The sequence below is a fragment of the Molothrus aeneus genome, chromosome Z (genome assembly GCF_037042795.1).
Source record: "Molothrus aeneus isolate 106 chromosome Z, BPBGC_Maene_1.0, whole genome shotgun sequence".
Classification (NCBI taxonomy): Eukaryota; Metazoa; Chordata; class Aves; order Passeriformes; family Icteridae; genus Molothrus; species Molothrus aeneus.
Window position 1 is genome coordinate 29264693 of NC_089680.1, and position 24128 is coordinate 29288820.

Below are 24128 nucleotides of genomic sequence, written 5' to 3' on the forward strand. Positions count from 1 at the left end.
AATCATCCCTATTGTCAGCTCCCTGAGAGCCCCTACAAGTCTGATCTGGATTTTCCAGCCTTTCTGCAATCTCTTCCTCTCTCTCTGCATGTGTTTCCCTACAGCACCCTCCTCTCAATTCACACCCTGTACCTTGCAGGGCCACCCATTGCACCCCACTGGACACAAAAGCTGTAACTGCACTACATTACTGGCACCTGCTGCAGTGCACTGGTAGGGCTGGGGGTCTGAAAAAGGCAACCTGAGAGCTCCTCTGGGCATATATGTACACATTTTCTTAATTTAGAAGCCCATGCTTGGCTGAGGGTGTCCACTTCCTGCAGCCAGGACACGGCTGCAGCACACAGCCACACAGGAACTGCAACCAGCCTAGTCACAGCAACAGTAAAGTTTCCTTATTTTGCCTGTTCTAAGCTTCTCCTGCTGTATCAAAACACTTTTTTGCCACCAGCAAAGATAAAATCCACAAATGCTAATGTTTTTCCAGTAAAAGAATAATCTCCAGAAGAGCAAGAGCCCAGGAACACCCAAGTGAAGAACAGCATCCTCCCAGGAGGAACAGACACTGCCCCATGAGCAAGAGCCCAGGGCCAATCCAAAATGTGCTGGTATGAGACCTGCAGAGGAAGTGTACACAGGCTTCCCAATCATGGCAGCTTGTCTACTGCAGAACCCTCTGCCTCCTGAAGTGCTTTTACATAGCAGAGCCAGAGAGTCAGCGGAGTCCGGGTGTTTCCAGCTACACACGCACCTCCACATCTAAATGGGAAGTTCACAGAGTAATGAAAAATGGCAGGAGATCTGCTTTTCCACACTTACTCAGTTTCAAAATTTGAGGAAAATCAGCTGGTGTCCTCATGTCTTTGGAATCACTAGATTCAGGAGCCCTTTACCCGCCCCATAAGCTGGCAGGAATTCAAGTCCACACATGTAAGCACCACATTTACTCCGCAGTCAAAAGTGAGACAAGCTCTCCACACTCAAAAGCCAAACAAGCTGTCTCCACTGTTTGTTTACACTCTGATTAAAGCTGCAAAAGCAGCAGAAGAAAAGCAATTAGCCATCCCAGGTAGTCACAACTGTCAAGAGACTAAATCCTTCCTCTTCAAAAGAGAAGTTCAGTTTTAGGTGTGTCTTACCTCTCATCCAACTCTTCAGCATATTGTAGTGCATGCAATAAGGTGGGCAGGCAGTGACACTCTAAGTGTAAATAAAAACAGGATTCAATTGCCACTTCAAACAGCAGCTGTCAAACCTGAGGCAATTCAGCAGTCAGCAGCAAAGAGCCTTTACACAGCCTTTACTTATCTGGGTTTCCTTTCTTAGAGATTTCATTCAGGCCACCCCTTTGGTGTTGCTCTTAACATGATCTTTGCACAGAAAAGAGAAAAAAAAATCTATATAGCCCTGTCCTGCTGGTCATCGTAACAACTCTGCAGTGGTAAGAGGCCACACTGCTCACTGGGCACAGCATAACCCTGGTACTGACTGACTCTGTCAGTCTGCTCTGTGGCTGGTCTGCTGTGCTGCTGACAAAATACAGCAGCCCTACAGTGCAGCTGATAATGCAACCACGAATCCCAAAGATGCACAGGAAACATAGTGGCAGATCACAGAAGCAGTCCTAGTCAAAGCAGAATGGTCACTTTTCTGGCTACAGTCATGTTTAGCTTCATAGCCTTATTTTTCCTGGTGGTGACTTGATCTCAGCATGGCATTCTATAGGGACTGAAGACCACTACTACTAAATAATTCTAATACATAGATAGAAGAACTAAGGCATGTGAATGGAAAGATATACAAGCACTTAAGAGTGCTTGCATAGCACTTGCATAGAATTAGTGATATAGGAAAAGAAAATAAATTGTTTCTTCATGGATGTTTCTTGAAATTGCATGGATTTTGTCTTTTACTGAAGCCAGTGAATTTGCTTATAATCAACAAATAATGATAGCTGGGTCCAATACAAGACCTCAGATTCGTGTACCTCTGTGCTGACTTTGTCTAAGGTGGAGTTCATTTTCCTCACAATAGCTGATAAAAAGCTATGCTTTAGATTTGTGCTGGTAACAGGATTGATAACACATGGACATTTTAGTTATTGCTGAGTTCATGCATAGTGACAAGGCCTTTTTTGGTCCTCATACCACATCACCAGCAAAGGAGGCTGGGGGTGCACAAGGAACTGGGAGGGAACACAGCCAGGACAGATAACCCCAGCTGACCAAAGTGATATTCTAGACCATGTGGCATCGCACTCAGCATATGAAGAGGGAAGAAGGAAGAGGGAACATTTGTAGTGATCACATTTGTCTTCCCAAATCATCTTCATGCGTGAAGGGGCCTGGCTTTCCTGGGATGGCTGAACACCTGCCTGCTCATGGGAAGTGGTGAATTAATTCCTTGTTTTGCTTTGCTTCTGTGCATGGATTTTGCTTTCCATATTAAACTGTCTTTATCTCAGTGCACAAGTTTTTCACTTTTACTCTTCTGATTCTCTCCCCCATCAGAGTGAGCAAGTGAGTGAGCGAGCAAGTGGCTGTATTGGACAAAACCACAATAGGTTGATTAGAGACCAAGAGGTGGGACTAGGACAGCCTGTGGAATCTGTCTTCTTCCCTCTGCCCTGGCAAAAGAAATAACATCTTACCTTAAAAGACTGTAACAGAAGTGCCAGTCTCTACTTTCCTTTAGGCCTTTTTAAACATCAGAAATAATGCAGTAGATTCAGCTAATTCAATGTGTCAGCATTTGACAGCACATTCAGGAACCTGAGAGTTATCCTACAAGAAGAGAAATTAAAAGCACCAATTAGTCCATATGTTCTGCAATATATCTTGTGCTTCAAACTGCTGATGCCTAGTAGAGCCATGCTGCTGAAGAATGAAGAAATTACCACAAAAATGAAAGGCTAAGTTATTTTTTGTTTCCAAGGTAAAGTGCTCAAGCATATTTTGGCTACAGCACCATGGTGGGAAAGCATGCATATTGCAATAGCTGTGTCACCCTGCCCTGCCTTCCCAATTTAAATCTTTGTTCAAACAACAGTCCATGTGAATGCACAGAAACTAAGTTCCAGGCATATCAGGATACACCAGCTACACCAGTTACAGAAACAGAGCAGTAAATGTTTATAACCTGGATTTGTTTGAACTGGGAAATGCATCAGAAGCCTATGTGAGCTAAGTATTAGCACATTATAAGCAAGGATCTTGACGTATGTGGAAGACACATGGAGGTACTATATAAACTACAGGAAAAGGAGAAACATTTTACAGATGGACTTGGTTCATTCCCCTGGATAGGCTTTTTGCAGAATTCTCACCTTGCAAGCACTCAACCCATACTGAGTGAAGCTGCAGCAGAGTTAATGCCTGCACCACTACAGCACATAAGGCAGCTCTCTTCCTCCGCAATAATTCAGCAGAGATATTCCACCACTAAGGTTTAGATACTTGTTTTTCAGCTCCAACCTATTTGGTGTGTTTAATCCTCCAAATGAGCAAATTTCCCAAAACTAGAGGCACACACACACAGGCACACACAGAGACAGGACAGGGCTCCTTGCACTGAGATATCCTGCCTCAGGGCCACTCACGAGTACAGTCCAACAGCTGCACCCTGATGTGGTGCTGATGTGTAACAGTTGCACAAGGACGCCACTTTGATATCTGACAGCTACAGAGTGATGGGCCAGCAGAAAAACTTATCTATAGCATGGTTACTCTAGAGAACTTTAAAGATTATTTTCAGGTAAAAGACACTTCTTATCATCCAAGTTGTTAAGTACTTCCCTAAAGCATTGGTATGAACATAAGTGACCTCTGTCCCAGTTTGTAAAGCTATAGAGATGGGGGCTTAATGGAGTGCATGCAAATCATAGAGTTTTTATTATAAACTAATAAAAAAATCTAGCATTGAAAGCACGTCATAGGCCAATGTGCCATAAAGACAAATATATTGTTCTAATCCTACACTGTTTACAAATCCTTAAAAAAGCCTTGTAAGGGTTAATTATCTTCATAAACTTCAATAAAAAGTAGCATTTGAAGGGAAACTACAAGGGTCCACGTCTTTCAGAGAAGTGGGGGGGGAAAATAAGTTGGACACCTACATTTGTTAAAAACACAGAAATCCAAAAGTCCCAAGCAATTTCTTCCCCCCTCCTGTTTCTAACACTTTCTCAATACATTGACTTTTAATTTTAGTTATATGTGTAAAATATGAGTATAGTAGAAACAGATGATCCCCCAGCCAGGGAATAATGTGCATTGACTCCAATGACTTCAGAAGGCTGAGCAAATGCTTTATTAACGTATACTATATTACACTAATAATATACTAAACTATAGACTAAAAAGATACTATACTAAAGAATACTATACTAAAAAAGATACTAAAGAAAAATCTGGAGACAGTCAGGACACAGCTTTGACCCAACTGGCCAAGGAAACAAAACCTTCACCAGTGTCCAATAACCAAATCACTTTTGGTAAACAATCTCCATAACACGTTCCACATGTGCCAAACAACAGGAACACCAAGTAGAGATTTGTTTTCTCTTCTTCTCTGAGCTTCTCACTGCCTTCCCCAGGAAAAATCCTGGGAGAAAGAATTTTGTCTCCCTCTGTGAATGTGAATACCACATACGAATGTTTTATACAGCAAGTTACCTATTCATGATACCTTAAAAATGCCTTTCTTATCATGGAGGTATATTCTAAGCTGATTACAAACATCTCCATTTACATAATAATAAAGACTTCAATTGCATACAGAAATTTGAGATTATAGGAAACAAATAATATCCTTGGAGCTCTATATTCACAGATTATAGGAAGTACCACAATCACTGCTCTTCTCTATAACCTCCTCCACTACACTTCTCTATAAAGCAGTACAGCACTTCCTAAATGTTCAGTCTGCAAAGTTATAGTTATACCCAGTCATACACCTATATACAGTCATACCCAGTCATACACCTGTTCAAGGACACAAAACCCTGTCTTTCAAACCCCTGCTGCCATATGTCCCTATACCATGGAGTCAAGATCAGCCAGGTGTTTCTCATGAGTTATTTTTTCCAACAGATGTCACATTCCGCTCATTGTCCCACAGCTAGCATAAACTCCTTACCAGACACTCTGTGTAATTTAGCTGAAGAGAGTTTATGCCCACACCTGTTCCACATCAGTCTAAAAACACAGAAACTGTTCAACTCCAAAGGCTAGAACCAGGACAGGGCTTGAGCCCCAAGATGAACTAGTAGCAATGTTGGGGGAATTTTTCCTTTTTGTCAAAGAAGTATGATTGAAAGTCAGAAATCCTTCGGGAGCTGAGACTTATCATGTACCTGACTGTTTTCCACACCAGATGGAAAGAATGCTTCTGTTTTACTTTTTACCCCAAACAAATCACAGCATGCATGTGTACACAATCATCTGACTCCTACACATCCAAGCATGACCAAAACGAAAAACAGTACACTGAAAAAATGGGTACATTTTTTCCCTTAAGGGAAGAACAAACCACACCTAACAGGTATTAATAAAAACACCAAACATCAGAAAACATTCTGTTACAATGAGTATTTAAAATAATATATGTAACACTAAGCAAAATTTTAATCTGTACAAAATAGATGTAGTATCTCACATAAAAAAGTAATTGTTCTTCTAAACTGCCTCACACATGGCAATCTCATTTTATTTCCAGCCAGCAAATTTACTCAGTGACTAGCATAACTGAGTATTAAGCACAAGGAAAGAAAAGCAGAAATGAAAACAAACATGGTCAAACAGTTAAGTGGGCATATTGAATATACAACAGGAGTCCATTTGCTGATAAAGTTGTAATTTTTACATAAAGTTTCAACCTTCATAACATTTTAGATATAAGTTAAACTTGCTATGCAACAGATATTCCTTAAGGTCCCTAAGACATGGTGTCAATTTTTAACAAAAGTTCCACGTCTCACAGCGTACTTCACTAGCCTGACAAGTCACCAGATGGGTAACACACGCATTCCATCTTCTCTCCTTTTCCATCCTAGCACTGTTGAACACCTCCACCCACACGCTCCTCCAACACACACACTTCCCTCCAGCAGACAGCAGCCTGATTCACTTATCTAAAGAGGAATTTATGCTGGCCTGAGAAAACACCAGCCCCCTCAATTGCAAGGACATGCCTAGATTGCTTATTGAGATATGCCTCAGATGATGTGTCCAACAAGCACTGCTAAGTCAGCTAGAGATGTCCTATGTAGCACCAGAGGGGCAGTTACATTCTTGGTGTGAAGGAGACATTTTTTAAAAATAAATTTGAATGCAACATTTTCAGTGGTGAAGGCACTATTTCCTGGTGAACATGTTCTACACTTTGGGACAGGAAAGCCTTTAAGTAGTCAAAAGCACTATTCAGCCTTGGTACATTTCACTGACATAAGTTCTCATAATTACTAAAGGAAATAACTAAGGCTGTGTCTGGGTGGCACAAAGCACCATGCTAATTACCGTTTCAGAGACACTAATTAATCCGGGCAGGGCACCACAGTAACATGACTGCTCTGCCTTGGGAATCTCACAATGTTGATGTATTGCCATTTGGACACCCGCCTCCCACCCCGAGCAGTCTCTTTCACACGAAAGAGTCTTACACCAAAGATGAGCCCTCCATAGAGGGGTGTTTCCTCTCAGAAGCTGTGTGTTTCATTAAAATCTACCACCTTCAGCACACAATACTGAGCTGTACACTACACCAATTCTTGAAAAACAGTAAAATAATCGACAAGCAATTACTGAGCATCCTCGGCTGCTAGGAGGAGGAATGTGAGAGGGTATACCTACAGACAGTATCCCGGGCTCCAGAAGAAAAGGTTCAGGTTAGCATCTCAGAGGAGCTATGTGTAATGATAATGGTGACTGTCCGACAATCAATCAGCTGTGGCATTCACGCCATTTTAACAGACACGTTTAAAACGGACCAAGGAGAAACCCTCTAGCACTAGTGCAAATGTTCTCCATTTCGTAAGCTCCAAGTAGCAGGTAATAGTGTGCTTGTTAGCAGGGTAGAAGTTAAATTGTTGCCAAAGTGACTTTGTCTTCAACTTTCTGGAGATAAAACAAGTCCTGGGCTAAAGCCAGAACACTTTATCTACTGTACCTGATGCCACCTCTTGGTACCGAGACATGCTCTTCACGTACTTCAAATGGACTTTGATCTTCTTTTGAATTGTTAAAACACGTTCAATAACGAATAATGTACCCAGCAGTAGCTTAAAGCACCTGTCCCAATAGGAACTGGTTTTTGAACAACCAAAGAGTAATAGGGAAGGGGAACACCTGATACACAATACAACCTGCAGCAGAACACAGCCTCCTTCCTGTCCACAATAAAGAATGAAAGACACAGAAGGGTCATTCCATGTGGCACAAACAAACCATAGTCAGAGAAGTACTGCCATGCACAACAGATAATTTCAGATACTGAAGAGCCCCTATCCAGTCCTGTCCCCTCTTTCTTCTCCCCACAAATATTTATTTTAAAATGAATAATTTTCGAAACAATCCTGTTCTTATGGTTTCTCTCAACAGACACAGACCTTCTGCAGAACACAGTCCCATGAGTTCAGGATTTACTTAAGTGAGATGGCTCACGTTGCAGGTAAATGGTATACACCAGCTCACCTAGAAGCTGGCAGGCAAGGCTGGCTTCTCACATGTCTGTCAGCTCTGCACAGAGGTCACAGCTCTAGGAGACAGCTTTACCTGGGGTTTGTACCATAGTGTTCAGAAGTTGGTGACTGGCTTCAGCACGTAAGCTGTTTCTTGTAGCAAAAGCATAGGGACAACCGTCTAACAGAGTGCACTGCCTTGAGACAGGGAGAAATCACATCGATTAAACAGTATCAAGAGTCCTTGAGCTTTTCATGCTCCTAGCAGAGAGGACAAATACTCAAATAATTCTGCCCAATACAGCACAGGTGAATAAAACACTACAAAAACCATAACAATTCACTTATGAGTAATTAAATTGCATTTGATAAATAGGTGTTAAAGTAGCAGTTTTCACACTTACAAATACTTCAGCTCATGAAAAAATAGAAAGGTGCCATAAAAGATGTATTTGCTACCCAAACCATTTAAAAAATATTCACAAATGTAGTCAAAACATACAGTGTACATCTGAGTTTGACATTGCCTAAAAAAAGGCTCTCTCCTTCAAAATATTTTTTTTTACGCACAGGCTGATTGTGAATGGTAGACAGTAAAAGTGGCAATATAGGTGAACACCTCAGTCTCCAAACAACAACGGCTAGTCAAGATGGTGACAAAACCCAGCAAGCCATACAAACGTGTGCTGAATCTTAATAGCTTTAGCTGCCACATCAGGTGAAGTTAACTCAGCATTCCATGGACACTCAGAGGTCAGATACATGTCCCACTCCCTCCTCCAGAACCTTCCCTACAGAAACTGTTGAGCTCACGCTGGGCTTTCTGAGAGGAGCCCTTTGCTTAGCAGAACAAACAATACCATGACACGACAACCACTGCAATGGAGAGCTTGATCTGGCAAGACTCTGGTTAAGACTCAGAGATCTGAGTCTTAACCAGAAATGGGCAAAGAAGCAAAACAAACAGCAGCCAAGGCTGCTGCCACAGATGTAGCCTCACTGACAGTGCTAGAATTCACCCAGGACTTTCCTTTCTCCCATCTGCAGGGAGACTGCTACTCTTGGACTTCACTTATATAGGGATTCACACCCAGTGACTGAGGAGATAAAGTCATTAACACACCCAAGTTTTGTTTGTGAGGATTTTTTTTTCCCACACATGCCCATGTGCCTGCAGACATAATTCTTTGTTCTCTGACTGCAAAACTAAGCTACCAAAATTAGTCCAGATTAAAAACATAGTGAATTTTCTATGGCTGCAAAGCAGGATGTGTTTAACAAGGCCAGTTTAGATGGGATACTTGACATTAGGCAAGGAATGGAGGGAGAAGAGGGTGTCACAACAGAAGCACTGATGCGAAGTTACCTAAAAAAGTGATTCAAGAAAGAAGGAAAACTGGAAAGACCCTCAGCTACCTATATTCTCTTTTTAACTTTCCTTCATACACCAATTATATCCTGTACTGCATCTCTTACCCAGTTGTATCCTTTGCTTCTTTACATCACCATATCATAAATTACTGCTGATAAGCAACAACAGACATGATGAATCTGTGCTTGCTTCTTGAAGGCAAGCAGATATTAGGAAAGGGCATGAAGGTATTTCTTTTGTCTTGCAATGAAAAGGAACTGCAAAGGTGGCGAATGAAACTGAAAGGGATCATAAAACACTATCTTGCTTGCCTTGTTCCAGGTGAGACACATGATGCTCCTGAGGAGAGTCACTTGCTTACTCCTCTGATCCCTTCTCAGCTGGACAAGGAGATGGAGGAAGGGAAAGCGGCCTGGAAACTTTTAAAAGGCAGAAGATATTTCACTAGATATCTTACCCTTTAAAATTCAGTTAAAGATATAGAATTGATAGATATTATCTCCAGAAGCAGCAGATCTGAAACACTAATAACCTTTATGACTCCCAAAAATGTTTAGTTGCTAGATTTCAAGTGAGAAAAGCAAATATCTGTAAAAACTCTTCTTTGTACTATTTCCCCATCCTCACAGAATATGAAAACATTCCCCAAAGGTCAGTCATCTCTACACATCTTCCTGGGTGCAACACAGCAATAGCTAACAATAGGCTGGTCATGCTAGCTAGAGGCGTGCCAAGAACCTGCATCTTAGGGAATTCCTGTCCCTCATATATCCATCTCCATATCTAGGCCTAAAGGCTGAAGCTCCCCTTAATTAGGGACAGGCAACATCCTGAGACTTTGAGTCAGAATGAAAATCAACAACAGAGCTCACATCTTCCTCTGGCACCAAGTCAAACCCTGGACCAGGTCACTTCTTTGCAGCCTAGGCTTTCCATGTGCATGTTGCCTAGCTGCATTTCAGGATTTTTAAGTGGATCTTATGACCATCTTCCCAGTGATATTCTAAAGTTTATATTCCTAAAGGATGGGAATTTTGGAAGGGCTGTGGTGGACTACTGTTCAAAATCCAGCACTGTTTGGTAATGATCCTCAACACTCTCCACACACTCCTGGTAATAGCTCTGTGGAAGTTATGACACTGAACCAAGATGAGAAAAAAAGGCTCCATCATATTTTCAGCCTAAAACTCGGAAAACACAATGAATTTATGAATCCCAGGCTGCACAGTGCTATTGGGTGGCACACTCCTCACTGCAGCAGACTTCAACAAAAAGGGTCCTCAGAAGTCATGTATCACTCAGGGCCATTGTCATGGCAATACTGCTTCCCTTGTACAGAAAAGAAAAAAAAGCAGATATGACAGCTGTCTCATCAGATGTTCTGAATCAATTGCTTGAAGAACAGCTAAAACTAAGATCATTCTGAATTTACCTCCTGTGAAGCAAACTAATCCAGAATAACTATTGTATGTTCCTATGCCTTCAAGAGCACTGTGTTCCAGACAAAAGAGTAAACCAGACATTTTACATGAGAGATGGCAGACAAAAAAAGCACTTCCAAGTATTCAATAACCAGGAAAATTAAATAACCAAGTATATGGCCTCCAAGGAAAAGGACAGATTATTCCCCAGAGTTCTACCACCAGCTCTCAACAGAACAGCTTTCCCCAATTATACTTCAAACCCAGTCAAGGTAAGACATTTGTCAGTGTCCCTAGGAAACAAAGCAGCTTGTCCTAACATAAGGAAGACAAGGGGAGGAGAAGTAGGACACAGGTAGCGGTGGTCAGGATGTTCTTCTTTTCTGAAACTTACCATGGCTTGCATATTCAGCAATGGCATTGATCAGGAACTCTACTAAAGGCAGCATACACAAATGGCAGTATTTTTGGAATTATAAAATGGTTTGGCTTGGAAGGGACATTAAAGATATCTAGTTCCAATCCCCCTGTCATGGACAGGGACACCTTTCACTAGACCAGCTTGCTCCAAGCTCTAATCAGCCTGGCCTTGAACATTTCCAGGGATGGGACATCCACAACTTTTCTGGGCAATCTGTTCCCGTGTCTTACCCCATCCCACAATAAAGAATTTTTTCCTAATATCTAATGCAAACCTACCTTCTTTCAGTTTTAATTCATTAGCCCCATCCTGTTGCTACATGCTTTTGTAAAAAAAAACACCCTCCATCTTTCTTGCAGGCTCCCTTCAGATACTGAAAGGCAGCAATTACATCACCCCAAAGCCTTCTCTTTTCCAGGCTGAACAATCCCAATTCTTTCAGCTTTTCCTCATAGGACAGGTGCTCCATCCCTCTAAGCACCTTAGTGTCCCTCCTCTGGACTCACTCCAACAATTCCATGTCCTTCCTGTGCTGGGAGCCCAGAGCTGATGCAGCCCTGCAGGTGGGGTCTCAGCAGGGCAGGGCAGAGGGGCAGAATCCCCTCCCTGGCCCTGCTGCCCACCCTGCTCTGGATGCAGCCCAGGACACGTGTGGCTCTCTGGGCTGGGAGTGCCCATGGCTGGGTCATGTCCAGCCTCTTATCCACTAATATTCCTGTCCCTTCCGCCAAAAAATAAGCAGTGAGTCTCTCCTTATAATATTAATACACTCTCTCTCTCCACATACAGAACACCACTGCCCCTCTCCAAAACCTTAAATGCTAGATTTTCATTCTCCAGCTCACAGACATTAAGGTTGTAGTCTAACAACAATCTTTCAAAGTAGATTGTGGAAAACATGTGTATGCACAGTGTGATTGTCACTGTATGTTTCTCAAACTACTAAAAATGTCACTACATGCAAAAGTTCCATCTACCCACACAGTGCATGAAACATGAAGGTCACTAAGCAATGTGAACCTCAACCAATTCTGTCTGAAAAGCTGTATGCTCCCATTTGCAAGGGCAGCCAGCAAAAGGCAGGGGAGGCAGAGCACAGAATGGAAATGCAGATGAAAAAGTCAGCACAAGCTTTGCAATGCTATTTTAACATCTCGGCGTACTTGCAGGTATTCTGGGTCACCCCAGATGAAAAATCACCAGCAATTTAATTGTCATCCCACCACCGTTTCTGCTGGGCAGAATTTTACTTGTGTGGGACTGTCTGTGTTGCTGCAGCAGTTTGCAAACAATTAGTGCACCATAGAGAGACACCGACCAGGCACACACATGCGTACACACATACTTTAATACTCCTTCGACATTAAGTACTGCTGTTCAAAAACAAATCACCACTTCAAGCCACAAGTACTCTCCCATTTAGAAATATTTTAAATAGTCCATTAGATTGTAAATCCAAAACCTACCCAGTGACACAAACCTGATCTGATTTCACTATTTCCTGAAAGAGCAAAAAAAAAAAAACTGTATTAAAACTTACAGAGCTGTTAGTCCACCGTTTCTCTCTGGCACACGGTACATTATTTAACTGCAATGCCTGAAACAGTAACTTGACCTCTCTGGGAAGGTGGGCGGTATTATTCAAGCTGAAACATTAGAAACATGCATAATTACTCTGGGTATTCGCCACACATTCTTTCATCCGTAAACCAATATGAATGGAAAAGTCACACTGACACTCTGGGTTTAGATCATATCCCAACCATCAATTATAAACATTTTTCATGAGGTCTCAGGAGAACAAAATTTCTTAGGGCCAGAGAAATTTTCTCTGGACTTAACTGTGCTTATGTTACCAAGATAAAACGTCAGTGCTGCCAAATCCAAACCAAGACTTCAGCAGGCTAAACCATGAATTTTGAGCTTTCTACCCCACCACTGATAATACTGTAATTTTGTTTTCCTTCAACCCCACAAACCCATTGCATCCATTCATGTGGCACTTCTAAGGATGCCTGCTGTAGCACCAACCACATCCCATCATTCATCGTCCATCCATCACTGCAGGGTGATGCCTCACACACCTGTGTATTGCCTGCCTGCTCCTCAGCAAACCCAAGGACCTTTGGCAGAACCAATCCATAGGGCTGGGTGGGATAAAAACCCACTGGAAGGTAAACAGGCAGATGGAGCATGAAGAAAAGAGACCATGCTTGTTCCTGACTCCAGAGGCATCCACTTCTTGCATCATGGCTGCCTATGCTGATGGCAGTTCCCCCTTCACACCAAGCATACAGAGTGTCCCCTCTATATAGTCTTGTCTTCCCTTCAAGGATAAACCTTTCAAGTTTTGGGTGGCAGAGCCACCGCCAAGAAAAATTAAATACTACAAACTAATAGTCACAGCTGGAGCTGTGAAATGTACAACATTTTCAGTACTTTAAGGGTTTTCAGTACTTTTTAAGGCTAGCAACACAAAATGCAATTTTTTTGAAGAGGGAGAAAATACTGTTCACAAGACAGAAGAACTGCACACACATGTCAAATAGCAGTCTTCTCTAGCTAAGTTCTCATACTCCTCAAAATCAAGATCTAGCTGCACTTCTGACCAAGTGAGATGCAGCAATACCTATAACTATTCTGAACCCAATTGCCCCAGAACCTATTTTGATACCAACATCTACATGTCGCTGCTCTGGGCAACTGACCTGACTAACTCCTTGCCTACAATGGAACTTCCAGTGTTCTTGATTCAGCCCATTTAACTCCTGGCACTTAGCACAAATACACGTGGAATACAAGGTGTTCATTTCAGCTAATTCCCCAGGCATTAGGGACAATGCATGCATCTGGAACACTGTTCCAGCAATTATACATGAATAATTCTGGAAGCATTCTTCTGTTTTGTCTTTCAAGCAGTCCAGCTCCCTGCATCTTGTTCATCATCCTGCTCTTGTTCATCATTTTATACTTCCAAAACACTGGAAATCATAGCAATGCACACAGTGAAGCACCTCTAGATATTTTAAGTCAGATTTTGTACTATCAACAATGTGTTTTCCCTTTATGCAAAATAACCATGCATATCAGGGAATACAAGTTGCCACAGCAACCACAGCAATAGAAAGTAAAATTTCAGGACAGTATTTTCCACATGTATTTGAAATCTCAAGATAATGAAAACTGGTCAGTGTTAAGTTGTTTTGACCATATAACCAGAACATGCTGGAGATTTTTTGGGTAAGTTTTAAATATGCTTTTGTAAACAATGGTTTATGTAAAGTGTAACACCTGTGTACTTTCTTACACACCAATGAAAAATGTGGACAGATTTATTTTGAAGATTCTCTCCCTCCTCCACATAAACTACAAAATAATTAAAAGATGACAAAGTGACCATCTTAAGCATTACCTAAAATATCTATTCAAAAGGTCTGAGGTATGCAATAAAAATGCTTTGAATCAAACAAAAGTGGCTTGTGGTAAAGAGAGGAAACAGAACAAAGATCTGAGTTTGCATCAAATGTTGGTTGCAATCATTTAATTGCCACTGTTTAAGAGAAGGAATTTCTCCAGTCTGTTTCAGTATTTGCTATTCCAGTAAACACAAATAAAGGGAAAAGTCAACATTACAGTTTTCCAGTTTCAAAGTCATTTGATAACCTTCCCTAAGTCATTCTCCTGGGAAAGAGCTGCTAGAGAACAGAGCTAATTAGAGCTTGTCAGTTAAGCTCTCTCTCCTGCTTTGTTCAGAAAACCTGGACCAATAGCTTATCCATGGATAGACCTGGGGGCCTTTCACAAATATTTTGTATTCCACAGCAAGCTTAGACACATTGCATAAACATCTGGAGTACGCACTAGAAACATTAACATCTCCCTGCTCTGCCCTGCAGCAAGTGCCTTCATCAGCAGTGACACTTTCATCAGCAGTGACAGAAAAAAAACCCAGTATTATTGTGGGCTTCCATCCAAAAAAATGTTGCCATGTATAGTCTGTCTGTAGGCACATGAGGATTTGGGGTAAAAGGAAGGAGGGGTAATTCAGGCGCATAAACAAGTGTTCCAGTCTTCCTTCTCAATACCTAAGTTCTGAGAGAAAGAGGGAAAGAGCCTTTTCTCATTATTAAAAGAGAGACTATTTCCAGAATGATTGAAGACTAAGCTGCTTTGAGGGGAAACATCAGTGAAAACAGATATGCTCGTATTTTCCCTGGAGGCGCAGTCCAGTTTGGAAGTGCTCTCAGCATACAGAAGTTAAGACAAATACAAATCATCCTGAGGTACTCTGGCATGATCCCAGACCACAAGCACAGAGAAAACCACAGACACTGCATGAAGCAGGGGCACCTACAAAATGTCCCTGCTTTGTTGACCATGCCAGGGCCAATGATCAATAAACCAATTGCTCACAATAGAGCAGATACTTTGATACCACATTTCACAGCATAGCTGGATTGAAGCAAAGAATCTACGTGCTCTGGGAGCCAAGCTATATATAAGGAGGGAAAGGCACAGAGTTCTCTCTAGCAAGCTTTCCTAGAACAGCAACACCTGTGCCTTCAGTTTTGCTGCAGTTCTGCAGGCATCTCTGCAGCCTATCAAGCCTAACCACTGGACAATTGTTTGTGTATTTTTTGTGTATTTATTCTTAAAATTTGTAGAGCTGTACTTTACCGTACATTACAGCATCTGCATAATAGCTGCAGTTTAGCTACCTCAAAATATTAGCAGGGAAACAAAGTCTCACTCTTCCCTGCTACTTTACAGGAGAGCACTGAACGCTTCTGGTGAGACAGACAAAAGCAATAGCAAACAACCAGTGTGATCAACTACCATTCACATTTTACTCCACGGAGTAGTAATTAGTCATTTAAAAATACACAAAATCCATGCATGTGTTAAACATGAAAGAAGCTGTCCTGAGAGCTAGATGCTCTGAGATCACATTTCAAAGCAGTGCAGCATCATTCTGTTAATCTTTTGGGAAAACCAGCATGGATATTCTGCTGCAATGTAATTAAGGCAGGAATTCCAGCTCCTCCATTGTGACCTTCACAGAAACACCAGGGGTCAAGAGTAGCAGCCTGTACCCGGCTACAGTGCCAATACAGCCATACTATAAACAAAAAACCTCTTGCAACGATAGTACCAACAAGTTTCAGGGAGGTAAAGGGGGGACATGTAGATACACTCAAAGACACACTGCCACAAAACAGCTTCTACCACAAGTGTAAGGGAAAAGTTGTTTTTCTAAAGGTAGTTGCAGAATTTCACTTTTACTGTGTAGGTGCAAAAAGGCTGACATATTTACTTTCATGTTTTATTCTCAACAAATATCCATGCTTATCAAAACAGTAATTAAAGACTTGCTTTCTTAGAGCAATGTTTAGTGAACAAAACGAAGCCAAGGGAAAGGCGACTTCTGGCTGTAACAGTGAAGTTCTACACAGAGAGCGAGGGTTTGGAGAAAGTGTTGGGTTTTTTAGCCCTGGTGAAACCTCATGGGTACAGGCAAAGCTGCAGCCTGCAGTGACAATGCTGATTCTCACCCTTCATACTGCAGCAGTCATGCCCTTTGTCCCCAACACCTCCCAGCAGTGACTGACAAGGACTGCAGCAGTCAAAGGACAGCACGGACAGGCAGAGTGTGTACGGTGGGAATGGCAACACTCAGCTCTGCAAAGGCCCTGTCTGGTGGAAACTTTAACTGAACTCTACCCAGAATGCTTGGCATAAACTGTCTGGGGTGGGCCAACATGAAATCAAGAAAAGAGATAATCAGGTAGGCTTTTTTCTCATTCTTACCCTCTGCAATCTGAGAACAGTGAAAGAGGACACCACCTAGCAAGAAGGTTGCTAATTAATTCCTCCTCACCCAGGCATTGCAAAGCTTCTAGCTGCAGAGTGCGTGCTTACCTACGAATGAGCACTTGATAGCATTTTAAGAACTGGCTTCATTTGTTTTGAAAAATGACATTAAAAAGACACAGTCATCTCTAGATTTTTCTCTATCAGCAGTGGGAAAGAGTGAAAGTAAAGCACCATTGCTGTTGCCTGACTAATTTTCAGGGCACCAACTTACCGTGCACAGTGAGTTTGGTGGGAGGTCAGCATGCCAAAGGCATAGATGCTTTCAAACATATAATGAGAGGAGATCTCATATCTCTTAGCTGAACAAGTTTCCCTGAAATAAACTATTTCTGAACAAGTTGTAACAGGGTAGAGATGCCTTGCTGTAAGGGCAGGACCAGAATGCAGTTGCAAGTGACATGCCAGTTTAAGACATGGGTAGCTAATATACTTTTAAACCAAGGAAGCCAGACTCTGTTAAGTGTCAGTTATCTTGGATCAAAGGCTAAAAAAAATGCTGCTTGGATATAGCACTAAAACAAGACATGAGCCACACAGAAGAAACAATGGAAAAACATTCCACAAAAAGAGTTAAGCACACTTTTCACACTATGGATCACAAGCATTCTGCAAAGACTGCTCTGTTAGTACCAGCACAACACAAATAACAAAAGTACCAATAGCAAAAGTCAAAACTCTGGGCTGTGATTAGGCAGATACATCCAGAAGTCAAGTATTCTCTAAAACATCTGCACTCAGCTGCAGCATTTTAGAGTAGCAAAGGGACACCACAACCATTAAAAATGTAAGTAAAACATCCACCTGCCTGAACATATGTTTCATTCATCCACCGTATCTTTCTCCTCTTCATTCTGTTTATGACTGAGATGTCCCTGATTTTAGCTAGGACAAAAATCATGGAGTTTCTTAAATTATTATTTTTGGTTTATTTTTTTAATGAGGAAGGACAAGCTATAAATTTGTGCCACACCCAAAGCACCTCTAATCTCATTGCCCTTTTCCAGTCACATCAGTAGCTCCCAGCACTACTTCTCTTCATCTTTGCTTTACCCAGAGTGAAGCAGGAGCACCCAGACCACGTCTTCACAACTGCATGAGTACAACTGGGCAACAGGCCAATTGGACAAACATAGGCAATGGAAACAATCTTTTTATTTTGTGTTATCACCCTCTAGATACACAGAGCTCAATGCACTGGAGATGTGCAGCCTAGCCAGCTGTGCTTTCTCACACAAATTTTTTATCCCTTTGTCCTCACCCTTTGCTTTATACCCACCCACACAGCAATTTCAGCCACCTATTTTTCCTTGGAAAAAAAAAAAAAGATTACAGTTTCTGGTCTTACAGCACACAAATTTCATTGAAATTTGAGAAGCAAGAATGCTCTACTTCATTTGAGCCCGAAGACACCTGCAGCTCAGTCTCAGGTGAGCAATTCAGAGCCAACAATAAGAAAATGAAAATGTCAAGGACCAGGTACTTCCTTGAAACAAAACAGACTTTGTTCTGGGCAAACAACAGGAATACTATTTGTTCTTTCCTTTTAAGGGAGAGACCTTCTCCAGAAGATACATCACTCTAGGTAAATGAGTCCCTCTCTTCAAACTCTTTTCTGACAAACTGACTGGCTTGAAGCCCTTCTTTGGACAAGAAATCAGGAAGAGGTCATTTAAAAGACCCTGAAGATGCAGCAGGCTGGATCAAGAACACTGATGTCCAGAACATAGGCTGGATGAGCAGCTGCCCTCTGGTTGATTACCAGGCAATTTCACACCAAGGCTATTCCATCTGAAGAACATTACAGAGAACAAAAGGCATAGGGACACATTTCCTATTACATACTGTTACTTCTTCTCAAAAGCAATAAAATGCCCCGGCTTTGAGTGTAAGAATGAGGGCGAGTCCTTCTGTACTTGGAATAAACACACTTGTGCACATTCCTTCCTTTCATGCTGTGTACATCTCTACTTGGCATTGCAAGCTGTTGCAAGATGACTCAGCTTGTTACTGATTAACATCTCACCTTATGTCTTTTCTGTGTGCTTCGATCCAGCACTTCTCACATCCATCAGGCATCCTGACACCATGCATTTCTTTCCATTTCGCCCTCAGGTGTACCAGACAGACACGAACTCAATAGCCCAGAGTCACCACGTACCACCAATTTTCTTCTCCCTTCTCCAGAGCACAAACCCTCCTTCTTCATGCTACACAGTGCTGCAGCACAAGCCATTCACATCCCCAAAGGCACTGCAGGCAGCAGAACAGGGTTTGCCACACCAGATTTCTGTGCCTTCCTTTCCTTCCATATGGAATCAAGGAGAGGTGTCAGGTGCCTGAGAGATACTGGCAGCTCAGACACCATGCAATGCATCATCCATTTGTTTCTGGAGAGCAGGGCCTGGCCTTCCTGCCCAGAAAGGGTATGTGTTCCCCACATTCGAGGTGGGAAATTACTTTCGGGTGACTGAGAAATGTGGTACTTCAAATCAGAGAGCAGGAAAAGAATGTGTAACTTGCTTTTTGGGTATGTTTCACCCAAATACAATTTTTATAGGAAAAAAAACCAATTGGTTCCCAAATATTGAAGAGAGTGCGTCCATCCTTCATAATGGGACTGTTATCTTGAATAGTCATCTAGAGCTGTGTGCTCTCATGGACAAAAGGAATCACCACCCCTCACCCTCAAGAAACTTTCTTGTAAAAGCTTCTGAAGAGTGATGTTACCCAGCCACTACCTCACTGCCTTGCACCCTGACCTCCCCCCTCCCACCTTCTCCTCAGGCATCAACACAACTTTACTCAGCTTTATTTCCTTACAGAACACATTCCCTAGCTGAAGACCACCTCCATCTGTGCCTGCAGCTCATCCTTCTCCCACCAGCACTGGCACCTGCACAGACACGTGCACACACCTGTCCCAACAACAGCACCCTACCTGTGTTCTAGGGAACAAAGGAATCCCAGGCACAGGATCTCACCCCTTCTCTCACTCTACTCTCACAGCATGGCATTGCCAATAAAATATTTGCAAACACAGACACACAAGCTGAGAACACTGTCAAGCCCTCCCAGCGGTTCTTACTTCACTGCATTTTTGCGTGGCACAATGAGCACCTGTAAACCCTGCAATTCCCAGAAGCCCTTAGAGCAGTGCACAGGAGAAGTCATATGTCCATAGTGTCACAAAGCCTCCAAAGGCCAACATAGTGCCAAGTGACATGCAACTGGCTTTCAGAAACAAAGGCAGAAGAGGAGGCAAAGGGAGGAGTTCACTGTCAACACTGGAAGTTTGTTCGCTGCATTCAGAATTGTATCAGGAGATGAGCTAAGAGACCTTCTGCCACCTGCATGCAACTTACTGGCACATCTGATCTATTTCCAAATGTGATCTCTAACAGTCCATGCAGGCTGCTCTGTAAAATTAGCAGTGTCAACCCCAGTTTTATTCGGGTTAGAGCCAAAAATCACTCCTGTGCAAAGATCACTCTGTCCCAATAATTATCAGACAATATTTACATATGCATCAAAGCTACAGTTTGGCAAAAAAAAGTTAATTCACCCAAGAGTGCTTTGATCCTCTGACAAATCATTTCCTGATTAAAGCTGAAACAACAAAAAGGACTTTGGACACTAACCAGCTGTCACACTTGTGTTGTGAGCTGGCACTAAATCCCACAAAGCCTGGGAGGAAAGATTTAGGTGGTGGGAGGGGAACAAACGGTCTATTTGCATTCACAGCATGCGAGAAGTTCCTTCTGGAAAGGCAATTCCTTTTCTTGCTGCCTTTCTGAAGCAAGCTAACAGAACAGGGATCCATTAAAACTCATCAAAAGGAAAGCAAGCAACTGCAGGACACTCTGGCAGTACTGAAGTATTGCAAAACTTGTTGGATGTACTACAGCTGGGGGTGTTGTGTGTTAGAGGAGTTTTCTGTTTTGGCTTTTTTTGCTTTGCTCTCCAGAGGATGTTTAGAAATGGAAAAATTTCCAAATGCAATGACCCATTCGACTGAGCTGAATGAGACAAAAACAAAAAATGAGCTTAACAAAGATCTGAGCTGCAGCTGGGAAAAGTGAGGGCAGAGCTGAGGTTTAGTAGTATCTCCTTTTTTCCTACTAAAATGAAGCTGGACTGTTGTACTCCTAACCATAAAAAGAGTCCTGATGCTCGCAGACTTCTTTCAACATTGTTCATCAGATAGTCTCTCAGTTATTAATATTTTCCCATGCTTCTACTGGCAAATAGAACATTTGACAATTAAACAGAAACGCAGCTTGGGGGGTTGCAGATTAGAAGCATATTTTGCTACATAGTTCTGGTATGATGAACTCTTAATTAAAAAAAAAAAAAAAAACAAACAAAACCCAAACATTATTAATCCAAGGTGTTGAAAGAAACAGTCCACAAAACTAAATAATTTCATCCAAACTTCAGCCTCATTTTAACTGATGTATTTTGTTACCAGGCTTTGAGAAATTGAGTCTATGGTCTCATTAAATCAATAGGCCATAATACACAAAATAAGAGACTGATTAACTCTTTAGATGCTCTTAGTATGTTGGTGTTTATTAACTTAGTTTTACTGGTGATGTCATACAACTGAACTCCTGAAATCTCTCCTTGTGACAGGCTGGTTACTTTTCTATTCTCTCATTTAAACAAGTTTTCTCGGCAGTCAACTCTCAGATGTGCTGCTCGACCTGCCACCTGTCTACTTCCAACAAGATCAGTATCTTCAAATTTCGAAGCACAAAGGGACCAACTTGATAAAACTCATGCCTTGCACTTTGAACTGCCTAACACCAGATCCAGAGCTGACATTACTGCAAGCCTTTCATAGGGCTCTGTTGTGATGCAAATAAAGTACAATCCCCAGACACAAAAAAGTCATTAAACCGGAATTAGGAGTTATAAGTAACTGGCAAGCTGAACGAAAAATCTGGGTTAAGAGAAACACCAAAGAAAGACCTACAAAGAAAGTGGGAAACGGCTGTTGACAATTACCCTTCAGCAAACACAAGGAAACAGGTAGGGGACCGCAGTGCTCTGCAGCAGCAGCTTCCACGGCAGGCTCAGCCGGCTCGGCTTCCACAGCGTGAGCTGGGCACTCACATCACCCTTCTCCCCCAAAGGGGACAGAGTGTGCCCTCCAGCCCTGCCTGCTCAGTGGGCTGAGCGCACTGACAGCATTTTAACTGAGCAGCTCCGGCTCAGCTCGCCGGCAGACGCCAGCTCTGTGAGTGACCTGGAGCCAAGGCCAGCCAGGCTCCCAGCAGCTCCCCAGCTGCTGACCAAACAGGGAATTGAGCAAACTGGGCAACAGCAAACACTCACATGCTATTAGGTCAGGAGTTAAAATATCTCAATGACCTGCAACTTCCATCATGAACAAAGGCTGATAAAAGCCAGAGCCTTAGGGAATACAAACTCATCTACAAAAAACCCATCCAGGCTTTGATGCAATTTCTGTCATTTGAATAGACAGCAAGACAAAAGTAAGGAGGGTCTTCCTTCGTTCTGAAGAAAAAAAAAATTAGAAGTCATGATGTAAAATGAAGTTTTCAAGAAGGGATCAAGGAAATGGATGGATCTAATGGATCCTTCCTAGACATCAGAGAGAAGCTCAGCATATCAGTATAGCAAGACAAATACTGCCCCTTTTTTCGTGGTAAGAAGCCATGAAGCCAGGAACCTCTTTGCCTGTAACTCCATCTTCAACATCAGCACTAATCACCTCATCCATCAGCACCATCCAACTTGAGTCCCGAGTGGGCCACGCAAGATGAATTGCAAATCAATCATACAGCACAACAGCCTTCTTTTCACAGCAGCAAAACGTAATTCATACATAGGAATATTGCCAACACGGACTGGGGCTATTCTTGACCCAGAATGTATTCAGTCCTCTTACAACCAGCTGTGAATTAGCATATTAACAGTGAAAGGAAATCAAGAGATCTGTTTAAAAAAATCATACATAAATCAGCCTAGAAGAGTGTTCACAGCTAAGAAAACACCAGATTCCTGCAGCAAGCAGGAAGAGCTTAAAAGAGCATGGGTCACAGCCCATGGCCAGAGGAGAAGGCAGTGAGGTGGCTAATCCACAGCCTCCACTACCCAGCTGCAAACAGGAGAGCTCACTACAGCGAGCATGGCACATTTGTGCTGTGACCCCTAGCCACTATCCCAGGTTTATCCCAGGTTGTGTTCTGCTGAGAAGATGACAAAAATGCAAGTTCTCAGACACTCGGGGACAAGGCAAGGCCATGCCAACATTCCTTACCAGAAAAAGTTCTCTCTGCACACTGCCAAGAAGAAGTATGTATACTATACCTTTAATTAGCTACACAAACTTTCTTTGCAATGCTGAGCCTTGAACTTGGTACTAAGAATAGTCCAGTATATCTTCTTTTTTTCATTTCCAAAGTAGAACATTTTGTAAGACTGCAACAGCCTAAAAAGTCATGCAGTCACCCACTGCTACAGTGAGAGGCAACTGAATCTTTTTTTTTCCCCCTCCACTTCTAAGGACAAGAAAAGGAATTGCACTGCTGGCTCATTACTCCTGCTCCTGCAACAGCCTCACGAGACAAAGTTCAAAACTAGCAGAAATTTGGTGACAGGCTGAAAATGTGAAGCAAAGGACAGTTTCTCAAGAAAAAGTTATACTTGTCAGATTAGACAGCAGAGCCTGAATTCTGTCAGAGACAGCTCTTTCACTTCTCCTTTTTATTTCTTACATTATCTTCATGGTGACCCCCCCCCCCCCACTTTCTGTATTGTCTTAGAGACTTTGAACAGAGCAAGCATTCAGGGGCAGGGTGAAAGAGGAGGAACAGGCATGACTTGATGGGCACTGAACAAAGTGCACACTAGATAGAAAAGCTACAGGAAATAAAAGGAGTCCGGAGAGCTGAGACAGAGGAATAGCAAAAGCATGAGAACAGCCAAGATGCTTCACAGACATGTCTGGGCAAACATTCAAGGCCATGAGGTAGAACTATCAGAAGCCAGGAGTTACATTATGCTTCTTTGTACTCCAGTAAAACCTACCCTGAACAGCTCCAGGGAGGGATCCACAGGCAATACCACAACTTCCACTCAGTGACTTACTCAGAGATGGGAGAAACCAGCTGTGTTAGACATCCAGGACTCCCCTAATCCCTCTTAATCAATAAGCAGCTGGTAATCAACCTGAGTTAAGATGAGGCAATGGGCACAGATGGGCAATGAACTCACAAGCTTAGACATGAGAGTGGCTGGCCAGCACGGACTAGTTAGTGTTGTGCATCTAACATGTTTAACCTCCAGTATCAAACCCAGTATTTCTAGCAGGGTATTTTAAGACTCTTCATATCTCTG

The 24128-nt window shown here is 42.3% G+C and overlaps 1 protein-coding gene across 1 annotated transcript in view; it reads right to left on the bottom strand.

Annotated features, from left to right (window-relative positions):
* The window catches only part of KANK1 (KN motif and ankyrin repeat domains 1), a 119789-nt gene that overhangs the window by 94457 nt on the left and 1204 nt on the right, over positions 1–24128 (bottom strand). Inside the window, exon 2 of the mRNA XM_066569340.1 lies at positions 2651–2783. The gene's annotated coding sequence lies outside the window, so the exon portion shown is untranslated. The remainder of the gene's footprint in view (positions 1–2650; positions 2784–24128) is intronic.